At 46.1% G+C, this 17,208-nt stretch overlaps 9 non-coding genes across 9 annotated transcripts; all 9 read right to left on the reverse strand.

Annotated features, from left to right (window-relative positions):
* Positions 1–5,887: 5,887 nt before the first annotated feature.
* Positions 5,888–6,050, reverse strand: LOC135000273 (U1 spliceosomal RNA). Its single transcript, XR_010202247.1, has one exon. It is a non-coding gene; the product is annotated as a U1 spliceosomal RNA (small nuclear RNA).
* A 674-nt stretch (positions 6,051–6,724) lies between these two features.
* LOC135000298 (U1 spliceosomal RNA) lies at positions 6,725–6,887 on the reverse strand. Its single transcript, XR_010202269.1, has one exon. It is a non-coding gene; the product is annotated as a U1 spliceosomal RNA (small nuclear RNA).
* Positions 6,888–7,039: 152 nt separating this feature from the next.
* Positions 7,040–7,203, reverse strand: LOC135000272 (U1 spliceosomal RNA). Its single transcript, XR_010202246.1, has one exon. It is a non-coding gene; the product is annotated as a U1 spliceosomal RNA (small nuclear RNA).
* A 655-nt stretch (positions 7,204–7,858) lies between these two features.
* LOC135000280 (U1 spliceosomal RNA) lies at positions 7,859–8,021 on the reverse strand. The gene has a single exon (XR_010202254.1). It is a non-coding gene; the product is annotated as a U1 spliceosomal RNA (small nuclear RNA).
* Positions 8,022–8,173: 152 nt separating this feature from the next.
* On the reverse strand, positions 8,174–8,337 carry LOC135000274 (U1 spliceosomal RNA). Its single transcript, XR_010202248.1, has one exon. It is a non-coding gene; the product is annotated as a U1 spliceosomal RNA (small nuclear RNA).
* Positions 8,338–9,011: 674 nt separating this feature from the next.
* On the reverse strand, positions 9,012–9,175 carry LOC135000276 (U1 spliceosomal RNA). Its single transcript, XR_010202250.1, has one exon. It is a non-coding gene; the product is annotated as a U1 spliceosomal RNA (small nuclear RNA).
* A 152-nt stretch (positions 9,176–9,327) lies between these two features.
* On the reverse strand, positions 9,328–9,491 carry LOC135000266 (U1 spliceosomal RNA). The gene has a single exon (XR_010202240.1). It is a non-coding gene; the product is annotated as a U1 spliceosomal RNA (small nuclear RNA).
* Positions 9,492–10,162: 671 nt separating this feature from the next.
* LOC135000283 (U1 spliceosomal RNA) lies at positions 10,163–10,325 on the reverse strand. The gene has a single exon (XR_010202257.1). It is a non-coding gene; the product is annotated as a U1 spliceosomal RNA (small nuclear RNA).
* Positions 10,326–10,477: 152 nt separating this feature from the next.
* On the reverse strand, positions 10,478–10,641 carry LOC135000251 (U1 spliceosomal RNA). The gene has a single exon (XR_010202226.1). It is a non-coding gene; the product is annotated as a U1 spliceosomal RNA (small nuclear RNA).
* Positions 10,642–17,208: the final 6,567 nt, after the last annotated feature.

Raw genomic sequence — 17,208 nt, forward strand, 5'->3', positions numbered from 1 at the left:
TTTTCTATCTTCTTCATACTAGTAGTTTAGCAGTCTGCTGACAGTGTCCACCAGGTCCGTCATTATATTATATACCTACAGTAGTAATATATTTAGTATATTATCTATGCTAGCAGACGCAGTACGGTAGGCCACGGCTGTGGCTATCTCTGTGTCGTCAGTGCTCGTCCATAATTGTATACCTACCTACCTGTGGTGGGGTTTTTTTTCTATCTTCTTCATACTAGTAGTTTAGGAGTCTGCTGACAGTGTCCACCAGGTCCGTCATTATATTATATACCTACAGTAGTAATATATTTAGTATATTATCTATACTAGCAGACGCAGTACGGTAGTCCACGGCTGTACCTACCTCTGTGTCGTCACTCGTCCATAATTGTATACCTACCTGTGGTGAAGTTTTTTTTCTATCTTCTTCATACTAGTAGTTTAGCAGTCTGCTGACAGTGTCCACCAGGTCCGTCATTATATAATATATACCTACAGTAGTTATATATATATTTTTTTTATATCATTAATTATCATCTCTATACTAGCAGACGCAGTACGGTAGTCCACGGCTGTAGCTACCTCTGTGTCGTCAGTCACTCGTCATCCATAAGTATACTAGTATCCATCCATCTCCATTGTTTACCTGAGGTGCCTTTTAGTTGTGCCTATTAAAATATGGAGAACAAAAATGTTGAGGTTCCAAAAATAGGGAAAGATCAAGATCCACTTCCACCTCGTGCTGAAGCTGCTGCCACTAGTCATGGCCGAGACGATGAAATTCCATCAACGTCGTCTGCCGAGGCCGATGCCCAATGTCATAGTACAGAGCATGTAAAATTCAAAACACAAAAGATCAGTAAAAAAAGGACTCAAAAATCTAAATAAAAATCGTCGGAGGAGAAGCGTAAACTTGCCAATATGCCATTTACCACACGGAGTGGCAAGGAACGGCTGAGGCCCTGGCCTATGTTCATGGCTAGTGGTTCAGCTTCACATGAGGATGGAAGCACTCAGCCTCTCGCTAGAAAAATGAAAAGACTTAAGCTGGCAAAAGCACAGCAAAGAACTGTGCGTTCTTCAAAATCACAAATCCACAAGGAGAGTCCAATTGTGTCAGTTGCGATGCCTGACCTTCCCAACACTGGACGTGAAGAGCATGCACCTTCCACCATTTGCACACCCCCTGCAAGTGCTGGAAGGAGCACCCGCAGTCCAGTTCCTGATAGTCAGATTGAAGATGTCAGTGTTGAAGTACACCAGGATGAGGAGGATATGGGTGTTGCTGGCGCTGGGGAGGTGAGGTGGTTTGTTTAAGTCAGGCACCCGGGGAGACACCTGTTGTCCGTGGGAGGAATATGGCCATTGACATGCCTGGTGAAAATACCAAAAAAAAATGCTCTTCGGTGTGGAAGTATTTCAACAGAAATGCGAACAACAGGTGTCAAGCCGTGTGTTGCCTTTGTCAAGCTGTAATAAGTAGGGGTAAGGACGTTAACCACCTCGGAACATCCTCCCTTATACGTCACCTGCAGCGCATTCATCATAAGTCAGTGACAAGTTCAAAAACTTTAGGCGACAGCGGAAGCAGTCCACTGACCAGTAAATCCCTTCCTCTTGTAACCAAGCTCACGCAAACCACCCCACCAACTCCCTCAGTGTCAATTTCCTCCTTCCCCAGGAATGCCAATAGTCCTGCAGGCCATGTCACTGGCAATTCTGATGAGTTCTCTCCTGCCTGGGATTCCTCCGATGCATCCTTGAGTGTAACGCCTACTGCTGCTGGCGCTGCTGTTGTTGCTGCTGGGAGTCGATGGTCATCCCAGAGGGGAAGTCGTAAGACCACTTTTACTACTTCCACCAAGCGATTGACTGTCCAACAGTCCTTTGCAAGGAAGATGAAATATCACAGCAGTCATCCTGCTGCAAAGCGGATAACTGAGGCCTTGGCATCCTGGGCGGTGAGAAACGTGGTTCCGGTATCCATCATTACTTCAGAGCCAACTATAGACTTGATTGAGGTACTGTGTCCCCGGTACCAAATACCATCTAGGTTCCATTTCTCTAGGCAGGCGATACCGAAAATGTACACAGACCTCAGAAAAAGACTCACCAGTGTCCTAAAAAATGCAGTTGTACCCAATGTCCACTTAACCACGGACATGTGGACAAGTGGGGCAGGGCAGACTCAGGACTATATGACTGTGACAGCCCACTGGGTAGATGTATTGACTCCCGCCGCAAGAACAGCAGCGGCGGCACCAGTAGCAGCATCTCGCAAACGCCAACTCTTTCCTAGGCAGGCTACGCTTTGTATCACCGCTTTCCAGAATACGCACACAGCTGAAAACCTCTTACGGCAACTGAGGAAGATCATCGCAGAATGGCTTACCCCAATTGGACTCTCCTGTGGATTTGTGGCATCGGACAGCGCCAGCAATATTGTGCGTGCATTATATCTGGGCAAATTCCAGCACGTCCCATGTTTTGCACATACCTTGAATTTGGTGGTGCAGAATTATTTAAAAAACGACAGGGGTGTGCAAGAGATGCTGTCGGTGGCCAGAAGAATTGCGGGACACTTTCGGCGTACAGGCACCACGTACAGAAGACTGGAGCAACACCAAAAACGCCTGAACCTGCCCTGCCATCATCTGAAGCAAGAAGTGGTAACGAGGTGGAATTCAACCCTCTATATGCTTCAGAGGATGGAGGAGCAGCAAAAGGCCATTCAAGCCTATACATCTAACCACGATATAGGAGGTGGAATGCACCTGTCTCAAGCGCAGTGGAGAATGATTTCAACGTTGTGCAAGGTTCTGCAACCTTTTGAACTTGCCACACGTGAAGTCAGTTCAGACACTGCCAGCCTGAGTCAGGTCATTCCCGTCATCAGGCTTTTGCAGAAGAAGCTGGAGACATTGAAGGAGGAGCTAAGACAGAGCGATTCCGCTAGGCATGTGGGACTTGTGGATGGAGCCCTTCATTCGCTTAACCAGGATTCACGGGTGGTCAATCTGTTGAAATCAGAGCACTACATTTTGGCCACCGTGCTCGATCCTAGATTTAAAACCTACGTTGTATCTCTCTTTCCGGCAGACACAAGTCTGCAGGGGTTCAAAGACCTGCTGGTGAGAAAATTATCAAGTCAAGTGGAACTTGATCGGTCAACAGCTCCTCCTTCACATTCTCCCGCAATTGGGGGTGCGAGGAAAAGGCTCAGAATTCCGAGTCCACCCGCTGGCGGTGATGCAGGGCAGTCTGGAGCGACTGCTGATGCTGACATCTGGTCCGGACTGAAGGACCTGCCAACGATTACGGACATGACGTCTACTGTCACTGCATATGATTCTCTCACCATTGAAAGAATGGTGGAGGATTATATGAGTGACCGCATCCAAGTAGGCACGTCAGACAGTCCGTACGTATACTGGCAGGAAAAAGAGGCAATTTGGAGGCCCTTGCACAAACTGGCTTTATTCTACCTAAGTTGCCCTCCCACAAGTAGTACTCCGAAAGAGTGTTTAGTGCCGCCGCTCACCTTGTCAGCAATCGGCGTACGAGGTTACTTCCAGAAAATGTGGAGAAGATGATGTTCATTAAAATGAATTATAATCAATTGCTCCGTGGAGACATTGACCAGCAGCAATTGCCTCCACAAAGTACACAGGGAGCTGAGATGGTAGATTCCAGTGGGGACGAATTGATAATCTGTGAGGAGGGGGATGTACACGGTGATGAATCGGAGGATGATGATGAGGTGGACATCTTGCCTCTGTAGAGCCAGTTTGTGCAAGGAGAGATTAATTGCTTCTTTTTTGGTGGGGGTCCAAACCAACCCGTCATTTCAGTCACAGTCGTGTGGCAGACCCTGTCACTGAAATGATGGGTTGGTTAAAGTGTGCATGTCCTGTTTATACAACATAAGGGTGGGTGGGAGGGCCCAAGGACAATTCCATCTTGCACCTCTTTTTTCTTTCATTTTTCTTTGCGTCATGTGCTGTTTGGGGAGTGTTTTTTGGAAGGGCCATCCTGCGTGACACTGCAGTGCCACTCCTAGATGGGCCAGGTGTTTGTGTCGGCCACTTGGGTCGCTGAGCTTAGTCACACAGCTACCTCATTGCGCCTCTTTTTTTCTTTGCGTCATGTGCTGTTTGGGGAGTGTTTTTTGGAAGGGCCATCCTGCGTGACACTGCAGTGACACTCCTAGATGGGCCAGGTGTTTGTGTCGGCCACTTGGGTCGCTGAGCTTAGTCACACAGCTACCTCATTGCGCCTCTTTTTTTCTTTGCGTCATGTGCTGTTTGGGGAGTGTTTTTTGGAAGGGCCATCCTGCGTGACACTGCAGTGCCACTCCTAGATGGGCCAGGTGTTTGTGTCGGCCACTTGGGTCGCTGAGCTTAGTCACACAGCTACCTCATTGCGCCTCTTTTTTTCTTTGCGTCATGTGCTGTTTGGGGAGTGTTTTTGGAAGGGCCATCCTGCGTGACACTGCAGTGCCACTCCTAGATGGGCCAGGTGTTTGTGTCGGCCACTTGGGTCGCTGAGCTTAGTCACACAGCTACCTCATTGCGCCTCTTTTTTTCTTTGCGTCATGTGCTGTTTGGGGAGTGTTTTTTGGAAGGGCCATCCTGCGTGACACTGCAGTGCCACTCCTAGATGGGCCAGGTGTTTGTGTCGGCCACTTGGGTCGCTGAGCTTAGTCACACAGCTACCTCATTGCGCCTCTTTTTTTCTTTGCGTCATGTGCTGTTTGGGGAGTGTTTTTTGGAAGGGTTATCCTGCGTGACACTGCAGTGCCACTCCTAGATGGGCCAGGTGTTTGTGTCGGCCACTTGGGTCGCTGAGCTTAGTCATCCAGCGACCTCGGTGCAAATTTTAGGACTAAAAATAATATTGTGAGGTGTAAGGTGTTAAGAATAGACTGAAAATGAGTGGAAATTATGGTTATTGAGGTTAATAATACTTTGGGATCAAAATGACTCCCAAATTCTATGAACAAGGGAAAATGTCATCATCCCGCTGTCGGATTCTCGCGAGATTCGGATTCCATATAAAGAGCTGCGCGTTGCCGCCATTTTTACTCGTGCATTGAAGAGAGAGCGGAGAGGACGTGGCTATGTTCTCTCAGTGGAAATCTCAATATCAGTGCTCAGTATCAGTGGATACTTATTGCTGCTCAGTAATACTAGTAGTGTGTCTCTCCTGCTCAGTGTCAGTTCTCAGTAGTATCCTCATCAGTGCTCAGTATCACTGCTCATTGTCTTGTGCTGCATTGTTGTGCTCAGCATACTACAGTACATTACTAATAGTCCAGTGCTGCATCTTGCTGCTCAGTGTCAGTTCTAGTATCCTCATCAGTGCTCACTATCACTGCTCATTGCATTGTGGTGTTCTGTATACTACAGTAACATAGTAATATAGTAACATATAGTAACATAGTTTTTGAGGTTGAATAGAGGCAAATTGCCCATCGTGTTCAACCTGTTTTAAGTTGTGATGATTCTACATACTTGCTTAATAATGTATTATGACTAGTTAGCTACTACAACTCATGTTACCCCCGGATTAACCATGTTGATATTTTAAGTATTATAAACTTGGATAGCTTTTTCATTCAGAAATGTATCCATTCCTTTTTTAAATCCAATTACAGAGTCCGCCATTACCACCTTCCCTGGCAGGGAATTCCACATCCTGATTGCCCTAACAGTGAAGATCATAGTATCTCACCTGGCAGGTAAGTAGGAATTGGGCCAGAGCTGTGGAGGATTGCTGCTCGGGCACCCCCTGTGAAGTGAAGGAGATCCAACTGAGGCAGCACAAGGGAACTCTCAAAAGAAGAACAAGGCTAGAGGAAGATCTGAGACAAAGAAATCTGACTTTTACCAGAGCTGACCAGAGGAAAGCACAAACACAGTCCCCCACTACCACAAATAATGCAGTCGAGTTTCCCACATTTTGGAAATCACAGGGGTCAGCATACCCAGAATGCAATGAATGAACCTCACCCTGGGAGAACAATCTTCATGACCATGGTATCGCCTATGCAAAATAAGTATGATTTGGGATAGGGCTGGGGAGGGCCGCTGCTCAGGCACATCTCTGTCAAGTATAGGAGATTCAACTGAGGCAGCACAAGGGAACTCTCATCTGGGGACAACAACTGCAGGGAGAACACATATTTTCAGATGAACATGGGAGGGCAGAAGGCTGCCTAATACTGAAGCACCCCCAAACAACAAACCAAATGCAACAACTAGTACAAGCATTCCTGGGGGAAGTTCTGCAGAAGACGGATTTGCATATGGTGATGTCATCCAAGCAGTGGGCCAAAGTTGGCTGGAACCCTCATCTGCATATGAAAAGAGAAAAGGGGCGTGCAGGGCATGGCGGCCTTTTGCGGCGCTTGGATGACCCCTAGTTCGCATTAAACACCTCCACCCTCCTTTGGTGTGGGGCTCATGTTGACAATGCCCCAGCCTCTGAAGCATTCAAGCTTATTTCTTACAGCAGCTTGGCACTGTAACAGCTCCAGAGCTGCTCTGTAAGGCAAGTAAAAGGGTGTGGGCCCTGCAGCACTACCTGTAGTTTGCATTGTGCATTGGAAGGCACAAAGTAAGCAGACAGGAGGAGAAGTCAGGATAGTGCACAAGGGTATAAAAGGGAGGGGCTCAAGAAAAAAGAAGTGGAAACAGACAGCAAACTAGGCTGGAGAGAGACCTGAGACAAAGAGATCTGAATTATACGAGAGCTGACCAGGGGAAACACAAATTCTGCAGTCAAGTTTCCCACATTTGGGGAAATCGCAGGGGCAGCACACCCAGAGTACAATGGGTGAGCCTTGCCCTGGGAGAAGCACCTTCATGATCATAGTATCTCACCTGGCAGGTAAGTAGGAGTTGGGCTAGAGCTGGGGAGGGTCGCTGCTCGGGCACCCCCCTGTCAAGTGAAGGAGATCCAACTGAGCCAGCACAAGGGAACTCTCGAAAGAAGAACAAGGCTAGAGGAAGATCTGAGACAAAGAAATCTGACTTTTACCAGAGCTGACCAGAGGAAAACACAAACACAGTCCCCCACTACAACAAATAATGCAGTCGAGTTTCCCACATTTGGGGAAATCACAGGGGTCAGCATACCCAGAATGCAATGAATGAACCTCACCCTGGGAGAACAATCTTCATGACCATGGTATCGCCTATGCAAAATAAGTATGATTTGGGATAGGGCTGGGGAGGGCCGCTGCTCAGGCACATCTCTGTCAAGTAATGGAGATTCAACTGAGGCAGCACAAGGGAACTCTCATCTGGGGACAACAACTGCAGGGAGAACACATATTTTCAGATGAACATGGGAGGGCAGAAGGCTGCCTAATACTGAAGCACCCCCAAACAACAAACCAAATGCAACAACTAGTGCAAGCATTCCGGGGGGAAGGCCTGCAGCAGATGGATTTGCATATGGTGATGTCATCCAAGCAGTGGGTCAAAGTTGGCTTCAACCCTCATCTGCATATGAAAAGAGAAAAGGGGCGTGCAGGGCATGGCGGCCTTTTGCGGCGCTTGGATGACCCCTAGTTCGCATTAAACACCTCCACCCTCCTTTGGTGTGGGGCTCATGTTGACAATGCCCTAGCCCCTGAAGCATTCAAGCTGATTTCTTACAGCAGCTTGGCACTGTAACAGCTCCAGAGCTGCTCTGTAAGGCAAGTAAAAGGGTGTGTAGTTTGCATTGTGCATTGGAAGGCACAAAGTAAGCAGACAGGAGGAGAAGTCAGGATAGTGCACAAGGGTATAAAAGGGAGGGGCTGAAGAAAAAAGAAGTGGAAACAGACAGCAAACTAGGCTGGAGAGAGACCTGAGACAAAGAGATCTGAATTATACGAGAGCCGACCAGGGGAAACACAAATTATGCAGTCAAGTTTCCCACATTTGGGGAAATCGCAGGGGCAGCACACCCAGAGTGCAATGGGTGAGCCTTGCCCTGGGAGAAGCACCTTCATGATCATAGTATCTCACCTGGCAGGTAAGTAGGAGTTGGGCTTGAGCTGGGGAGGGTCGCTGCTCGGGCACCCCCCTGTCAAGTGAAGGAGATCCAACTGAGGCAGCACAAGGGAACTCTCGAAAGAAGAACAAGGCTAGAGGAAGATCTGAGACAAAGAAATCTGACTTTTACCAGAGCTGACCAGAGGAAAACACAAACACAGTCCCCCACTACCACAAATAATGCAGTCGAGTTACCCACATTTGGGGAAATCACAGGGGTCAGCATACCCAGAATGCATTGAATGAACCTCACCCTGGGAGAATAATCTTCATGACCATGGTATCTCCTATGCAAAATAAGTATGATTTGGAATAGGGCTGGGGAGGGCCGCTGCTCAGGCACATCTCTGTCAAGTAAAGGAGATTCAACTGAGGCAGCACAAGGGAACTCTCATCTGGGGACAACAACTGCAGGGAGAACACATATTTTCAGATGAACATGGGAGGGCAGAAGGCTGCCTAATACTGAAGCACCCCCAAACAACAAACCAAATGCAACAACTAGTGCAAGCATTCCTGGGGGAAGGCCTGCCGCAGATGGATTTGCATATGGTGATGTCATCCAAGCAGTGGGTCAAAGTTGGCTTCAACCCTCATCTGCATATGAAAAGAGAAAAGGGGCGTGCAGGGCATGGCGGCCTTTTGCGGCGCTTGGATGACCCTTAGTTTGCATTAAACACCCCCACCCTCCTTCGGTGTGGGTCTCATGTTGGCCATGCCCCAGCCCCTGAAGCATTCAAGCTGATTTCTTGCGGCAGCTTGGCACTGTAACAGCTCCAGAGCTGCTCTGTAAGGCAAGTAAAAGGTTGTGGGCCCTGCAGCACTACCTGTAGTTTGCATTGTGCATTGGAAGGCACAAAGTAAGCAGACAGGAGGAGAAGTCAGGATAGTGCACAAGGGTATAAAAGGGAGGGGCTCAAGAAAAAAGAAGTGGAAACAGACAGCAAACTAGGCTGGAGAGAGACCTGAGACAAAGAGATCTGAATTACACGAGAGCCGACCAGGGGAAACACAAATTCTGCAGTCAAGTTTCCCACATTTGGGGAAATCGCAGGGGGCAGCACACCCAGAGTGCAATGGGTGAGCCTTGCCCTGGGAGAAGCACCTTCATGATCATAGTATCTCACCTGGCAGGTAAGTAGGAGTTGGGCTAGAGCTTGGGAGGGTCGCTGCTCGGGCACCCCCCTGTCAAGTGAAGGAGATCCAACTGAGGCAGCACAAGGGAACTCTCGAAAGAAGAACAAGGCTAGAGGAAGATCTGAGACAAAGAAATGTGACTTTTACCAGAGCTGACCAGAGGAAAACACAAACACAGTCCCCCACTACAACAAATAATGCAGTCGAGTTTCCCACATTTGGGGAAATCACAGGGGTCAGCATACCCAGAATGCAATGAATGAACCTCACCCTTGGAGAACAATCTTCATGACCATGGTATCTCCTATGCAAAATAAGTATGATTTGGGATAGGGCTGGGGAGGGCCGCTGCTCAGGCACATCTCTGTCAAGTAAAGGAGATTCAACTGAGGCAGCACAAGGGAACTCTCATCTGGGGACAACAACTGCAGGGAGAACACATATTTTCAGATGAACATGGGAGGGCAGAAGGCTGCCTAATACTGAAGCACCCCCAAACAACAAACCAAATGCAACAACTAGTGCAAGCATTCCTGGGGGAAGGCCTGCAGCAGATGGATTTGCATATGGTGATGTCATCCAAGCAGTGGGTCAAAGTTGGCTTCAACCCTCGTCTGCATATGAAAAGAGAAAAGGGGCGTGCAGGGCATGGCGGCCTTTTGCGGCGCTTGGATGACCCCTAGTTCGCATTAAACACCTCCACCCTCCTTCGGTGTGGGGCTCATGTTGGCTATGCCCCAGCCCCTGAAGCATACAAGCTGATTTCTTGCAGCAGCTGGGCACTGTAACAGCTCTAGAGCTGCTCTGTACGGCAAGTAAAAGGGTGTGGGCCCTGCAGCACTACCTGTAGTTTGCATTGTGCTTTGGAAGGCACAAAGTAAGCAGACGGGAGAAGTAAGGATAGTGCGCAAGGGCATAGAAGGGATCGGCTCAAGAAAAGAGAAGTGGAAACAGACAGCAAACTAGGCTGGAGAGAGACCTGAGACAAAGAGATCTGAATTATACGAGAGCCGACCAGGGGAAACACAAATTATGCAGTCAAGTTTCCCACATTTGGGGAAATCGCAGGAGCAGCACACCCAGAGTGCAATGGGTGAGCCTTGCCCTGGGAGAAGCACCTTCATGATCATAGTATCTCACCTGGCAGGTAAGTAGCAGTTGGGCTAGAGCTGGGGAGGGTCGCTGCTCGGGTACCCCCCTGTCAAGTGAAGGAGATCCAACTGAGGCAGCACAAGGGAATTCTCGAAAGAAGAACAAGGCTAGAGGAAGATCTGAGACAAAGAAATCTGACTTTTACCAGAGCTGACCAGAGGAAAGCACAAACACAGTCCTCCACTACCACAAATAATGCAGTCGAGTTTCCCACATTTGGGGAAATCACAGGGGTCAGCATACCCAGAATGCAATGAATGAACCTCACCCTGGGAGAACAATCTTCATGACCATGGTATCTCCTATGCAAAATAAGTATGATTTGGGATAGGGCTGGGGAGGGCCGCTGCTCAGGCACATCTCTGTCAAGTAAAGGAGAGATGGTCTGCCAGATTACATAATGCATACCAGAGCCATAACTAGACTTTTTGGTGCTCTGTGACAGATAATTATATGCCCCCCCCCCTCCCCATTTTTGCAATATGGACAAAAGGTGCATGCCTTCTGGGGAAGGGGCATAACAAGATTGGTCTCAGAGAAAGCACATGAGATATGAAGATATATCTAGTATACTTGGCACTCAATGGTTTGTGGTATTGCCGGGGTGCACTCCTTAAATGCATATACAGTCACACATGGCATGTTTGTGCAAATGGCATATCAGCAGTCAGCACTAACTGGTGACATGCCATTTGTACAAGTAAGCCATGTGTGACTAATATATAAACATGCTTTATTAAATAACACCTCAAACTATCATACCCAGGATTCAAACCTATAACCTGTTGAATTCTAATCAAACACCCTACCCATTGAGCTACTTGATCCTGCATCTATTCTAACCTCCAAAAACAGATTCAGTTGCATCTTCCAGCGTGTTTTGTTTGCGCCTTTGCAAATGTCTTACATCGACAAACTTATTTAGTACTATTTTGCAAATAGGGTTAGATTGTCGCAACATTGTGTTCCCTAATTGCTTGATTTTTTAAATGCAACAATTGATAAAGACACCTGATAATTGCTCTGTGGAGTCTTATTTTGTGTTTTGTGTTTAGTCTTTAGATCTGAATTTGAATGTACTTGTGAACTAACTTAATTTCCTACTTCTAAATTCATTCCTAAATTCACTACTTACATGAATCCTGTAGTTGGGCATTTTGGGACTTCGATTGTGGGCATTGTTTTGTGTCCAGACCAGCAGCAGGTGGTGTGCATTTGCTGGAAAGGCATCGAAGACCTCCGATATGCTGCATCTCCTGATGTGTGTCTCCCTCAAGTGGCTGTCAGCAAATGCCTGCTAGACATGCATCATAGAACAGGCATGCTAAAACATGGGTCTTCAACCTGCGACCCTCCAGCTGCTGTGGAACTACACATCCCAGCATGCCCTGCCTCAGTTTTAGCATACCTTAATAGCAAAACTGTGGCAGGGCATGCTGGGATGTGTAGTTTCACAGCAGCTGGAGGGCCACAGGATGAAGACCCATGTGCTAGAGCCAAGCCAGCTAGAGCTGGGTGGTTGGGTGGGTGGTGTGTCGGATGTGGAGCACATGCAAATGATTGTGTATCATCCAGCTAGTGAGAGAGAAAACTCATGCAGGAGTGTGCCTGCTTGTCAGTGGGTTATGCACCTTGCCAGACGTTAAATCTACATAGAGCAGCTGGAGGGGACAAGAGCAGGTTTGCAAAATATAGATAGAAGAGCATATATGCTGGCGCATTCTCCATGATTGTGTCAGCTTATGTTTTGGTGCACTGCACTTTCCTCCACTAAGTTTTAGCCATTTTTGTTAAGCTCAAGTGTAGTTGCTTCTCGGCCTTATGGCTGTGATCTTGTATCGTGGTTGAAGGGTCTGCTGGAGGGAGGGATTGTTTTCTTCATTGGCGAAAGACCAAAGATATTCCAGGATGGAAGGCTTGGGAACACTATCTGTTTTTCAGTTGTGGAAGAGCACAGAGGTCGGATTGGACTACATTCTATAGTAAAGGATATCTTTCTATTTATTGACCCTCCCCTTATATGTGTCTGTGTTACAATAAAGCTTCGGTTTTGTGAATCCCTCACCCTCTTACACTCCACACCCATAGCCTTATTAACTGTTGTATTATTGTATAGTTTAAATGTATAGTGCAGTTCATGATTTATAGTGTAGGCTGGCCTGTGCTGTAGTTCTTGAACTGTACTATACCGTCAGCATTTGTATTGTGTTTTGGCTGTGCTGCAACACTGTATTTATGTGTGTAATGTTTATGTATGTTTTTTTTTATGCCAATAAAGACTGCTTTTTCAAGCCAATATCTGAAAACAATCAATGTTTATCTTTGATGGCAATAAAAGTGGTATGATATTTGATGCTTTTGAAATCCAATATCTGATATGTCCCCTATCTGGGAACCATATATTAAATGGCTTTTCAGAAAAGGGAGATGGGAGAAGAGCTTTCAGTACTTGTAGGACCGATGCACATAAAGAAGCAAAAAAACATACATAAACATTACACACATAAGTACCGCGTTGCGGCACAGCCAAAACACAATAGAAATGCTGACGGTATAGTACAGTTCAAGAACTACAGCACAGGCCAGCCTACACTATAAATCATGAACTGCACTATACATTTAAACTGTACAATAATACAACAGTTAATAAGGCTATGGGTGTGGAGTGTAAGAGGGTGAGGGAATCACAAGCCCGAAGCTTTATTGAAAGACTGACACATATAAGGGGAGGATTAATAAATAGAAAGACATCCTTTACTACAGAATGTAGTCCAATCCGGTCTTTCAACTCTTCCACAATTGAAAAACGGATAGTGTTCCCAAGCCTTCCATCCTGGAATATCTTTGGTCTTTCGCCAATGAAGAAAGCAATCCCTCCCTCCAGCAGACCCTTCAACCACAATACAAGATCACAGCCAAAAGGCCGAGAAGCAACTACACTTGAGCTTAACAAAAATGGCTAAAACTTAGTGGAGGAAAGTGCAGTGCACCAAAACATAAGCTGACACAATCATGGAGAATGCGCCAGCATATATGCTCTTCTATCTATATTTTGCAAACCTGCTCTTGTCCCCTCCAGCTGCTCTATGTAGATTTAACGTCTGGCAAGGTGCATAACCCACTGACAAGCAGGCACACTCCTGCATGAGTTTTCTCTCTCACTAGCTGGATGATACACAATCATTTGCATGTGCTCCACCTCCGACACACCACCCACCCAACCACCCAGTCACCAGAGCCACCCACAAACCAACTGGCTCCGTGATTTAATTTGCACAGTGTAGTCATCCAGGCAGCATGTCCTTCTCAATGGAAGGATCTCTGGTTCCATGGAATCTTCCGCATTGGAATGCTGCGGAACAAAAAGGATTTAAATATTCAGCTTGCTAGCATTCAATGTACCTGTGGCTTGGCTCTAGCACATGGGTCTTCATCCTGTGGCCCTCCAGCTGCTGTGAAACTACACATCCCAGCATGCCCAGCCACAGTTTTGCTATTAAGGTATGCTAAAACTGAGGCAGGGCATGCTGGGATGTGTAGTTCCACAGCAGCTGGAGGGTCGCAGGTTGAAGACCCATGTTTTAGCATGCCTGTTCTATGATGCATGTTCCGTGATGTCACAATCAGCTTGGAATGGGGTGTCTAGCAGGCATTTGCTGACAGCCACTTGAGGGAGACACACATCAGGAGATGCAGCATATCGGAGGTCTTCGATGCCTTTCCAGCAAATGCACACCACCTGCTGCTGGTCTGGACACAAAACAATGCCCACAATCGAAGTCCCAAAATGCCCAACTACAGGATTCATGTAAGTAGTGAATTTAGGAATGAATTTAGAAGTAGGAAATTAAGTTAGTTCACAAGTACATTCAAATTCAGATCTAAAGTCTAGGTAGGCCTCACGTCCTGGCAGCCGCCAGCATTTAAAAATGCCTTGATTAGAGGTACGGAATTAAATGTAGATAAGAAGTAGACACAAAATAAGACTCCGCAGAGCAGTTATCAGGTGTTTTTATCAATTGTTGCATTTAAAAAATCAAGCAATTAGGGAACACAATGTTGCAACAATGTAACCCTATTTGCAAAATAGTACTAAATAAGTTTGTCGATGTAAGACATTTGCAAAGGCGCATCCAAAACACGCTGGAAAATGCAACTGAATCTGTTTTTGGAGGCTTGAATAGGAAATGTGCATCGGTCCTACAAGTACTGAAAGCTCTTCTCCCATCTCCCTTTTCTGAAAAGCCATTTAATATATGGTTCCCAGATAGGGGACATATCAGATATTGCCTTTCAAAAGCAGCAAATATCATACCACTTCTATTGCCATCAAAGATAAACATTGATTGTTTTCAGATATTGGATTGAAAAAGCAGTCTTTATTGACATAAAGAAGCAAAAAAAACATACATAAACATTACACACATAAGTACTGTGTTGCAGCACAGCCAAAACACAATACAAATGCTGTCGGTATAGTACAGTTCAAGAACTACAGCACAGGCCAGCCTACACTATAAATCATGAACTGCACTATACATTTAAACAATACAATAGTTAATAAGGCTATGGGTGTGGAGTGTAAGAGGGTGACGGAATCACAAGCCCAAAGCTTTATTGAAAGACAGACACATATAAAGGGAGGATTAATAAATACAAAAATACCCTTTACTATAGAATGTAGTCCAATCCGGTCTTTCAACTCTTCCACAACTGAAAAACAGATAGTGTTCCCAAGCCTTCCATCCTGGAATATCTTCAGTCTCTTGCCAATGAAGAAAACAATCCCTCCAGCAGACTCTTCAACCACGATACAATATCACAGCCAAAAGAGCGAGAAGCAACTACACTTGCGTTTAAACAAAATGGCTAAAACTTAGTGGAGGAAAGTGCAGTGCACCAAAACATAAGCTGACACAATCATGGAGAATGCGCCAGCATATATGCTCTTCTGTCTATATTTTCCAAACCTGCTCTTGTCCCCTCCAGTTGCTCCATGTAGATTTGACGTCTGGCAAGGTGCATAACTCACTGACAAACAGGCACACTCCTGCATTAGTTTTCTCTCTCACTAGCTGGATGATACACATTCATTTGCATGTGCTCCACCTCCGACATACCGCCCACCCAACCACCCAGTCACCAGAGCCACCCACAAGCCAACTAGCTCCGTGATTTAATTTGCACAGTGCAGTCATCCAGGCAGCATGTCCTTCTCAATGGAATAATCTCTGGTTCCATGGAATCTTCCGCATTGGAATGCTGCGGAACAAAAAGGATTTAAACATTCAGCTTGCTAGCATTCAATGTACCTGCGGTTTGGTTCTAGCACATGGGTCTTCATCCTGTGGCCCTCCAGCTGCTGTGAAACTACACATCCCAGCATGCCCTGCCACAGTTTTGCTATTAAGGTATGCTAAAACTGAGGCAGGGCATGCTGGGATATGTAGTTCCACAGCAGCTGGAGGGTCGCAGGTTGAAGACCCATGTTCTAGCATGCCTGTTCTATGATGCATGTTCCGTGATGTCACAATCAGCTTGGAATGGGGTGTCTAGCATGCATTTGCTGACAGCCACTTGAGGCAGACACACATCAGGAGATGCAGCATATCGGAGGTCTTCGATGCCTTTCCAGCAAATGCACACCACCAGCTGCTGGTCTGGACACAAAACAATGCCCACAATTGAAGGCTCAAAATGCCCAACTACAGGATTAATGTAAGTAGTGAATTTAGGAATGAATTTAGAAGTAGGAAATTAAGTTAGTTCACAAGTACATTCAAATTCAGATCTAAAGACTAGGTAGGCCTCACGTCCTGGCAGCGCCCAGCATTTAAAAATGCCTTGATTAGAGGTAGGGAATTAAATGTAGATAAGAAGTAGACACAAAATAAGACTCCACAGAGCAATTATCAGGTGTCTTTATCAATTTTTGCATTTAAAAATTCAAGCAATTAGGGAACACAATGTTGCGACAATGTAACCCTATTTGCAAAATAGTACTAAATAAGTTTGTCGATGTAAGACATTTGCAAAGGCGCAAACAATACACGCTGGAAAATGCAACTGAATCTGTTTTTGGAGGTTAGAATAAATGCAGGATCAAGTAGCTCAATGGGCAGGGTGTTTGATTAGAATTCAACAGGTTATAGGTTTGAATCCTGGGTATGATAGTTTGAGGTGTATGTTTGTATATATTAGTCACACATGGCTTACTTGTACAAATGGCATGTCACCAGTTAGTGCTGACTGCTGATATGCCATTTACACAAACATGCCATGTGTGACTGTATATGCATTTAAGGAGGGCACCCCGGCAATACCACAAACCATTGAGTGTCAAGTATACTAGATATATCTTCATATCTCATGTGCTTTCTCTGAGACCAATCTTGTTATGCCCCTTCCCCACAAGGCATGCACCTTTTGTCCATATTGAAAAAATGGGGAGGGAGGGAGGGAGGGGGGGGGGGGGCATATAATTCTCTGTCACAGGGATCCAAAAAGTCTAGTTATGGCTCTGGTATGCATTATGTAATCTGGCAGACCATCTCTCCAACACTGGCTGGTTGGAATAGAAATCCGGTTATCTATGTGAGCAAATGACCATCAACGATTTACTCTCAAACACTAAAAAATGGACAAAAATGGTCCCCTAAACAAATTGGTTAAATTTTGGGTTTAACCAATTTGTGTAATGACCATTTTTGACCACTTTTCTAGTGTTTGGGAGCAAATGGCTAATTGACATTTGCTCCAATACATTACCAGATTTTCATTCCATCCATCCAGACTGGATAGATAGCCTGACAGATAATTGTGTAGTGTACGCCCAGGATAACTGTCAGTCATGCTTTATTTTATGACGGCACATAAATGGGTGGGC

Source organism: Pseudophryne corroboree, unplaced genomic scaffold (assembly GCF_028390025.1).
Source record: "Pseudophryne corroboree isolate aPseCor3 unplaced genomic scaffold, aPseCor3.hap2 scaffold_1533, whole genome shotgun sequence".
Taxonomy (NCBI): domain Eukaryota; kingdom Metazoa; phylum Chordata; class Amphibia; order Anura; family Myobatrachidae; genus Pseudophryne; species Pseudophryne corroboree.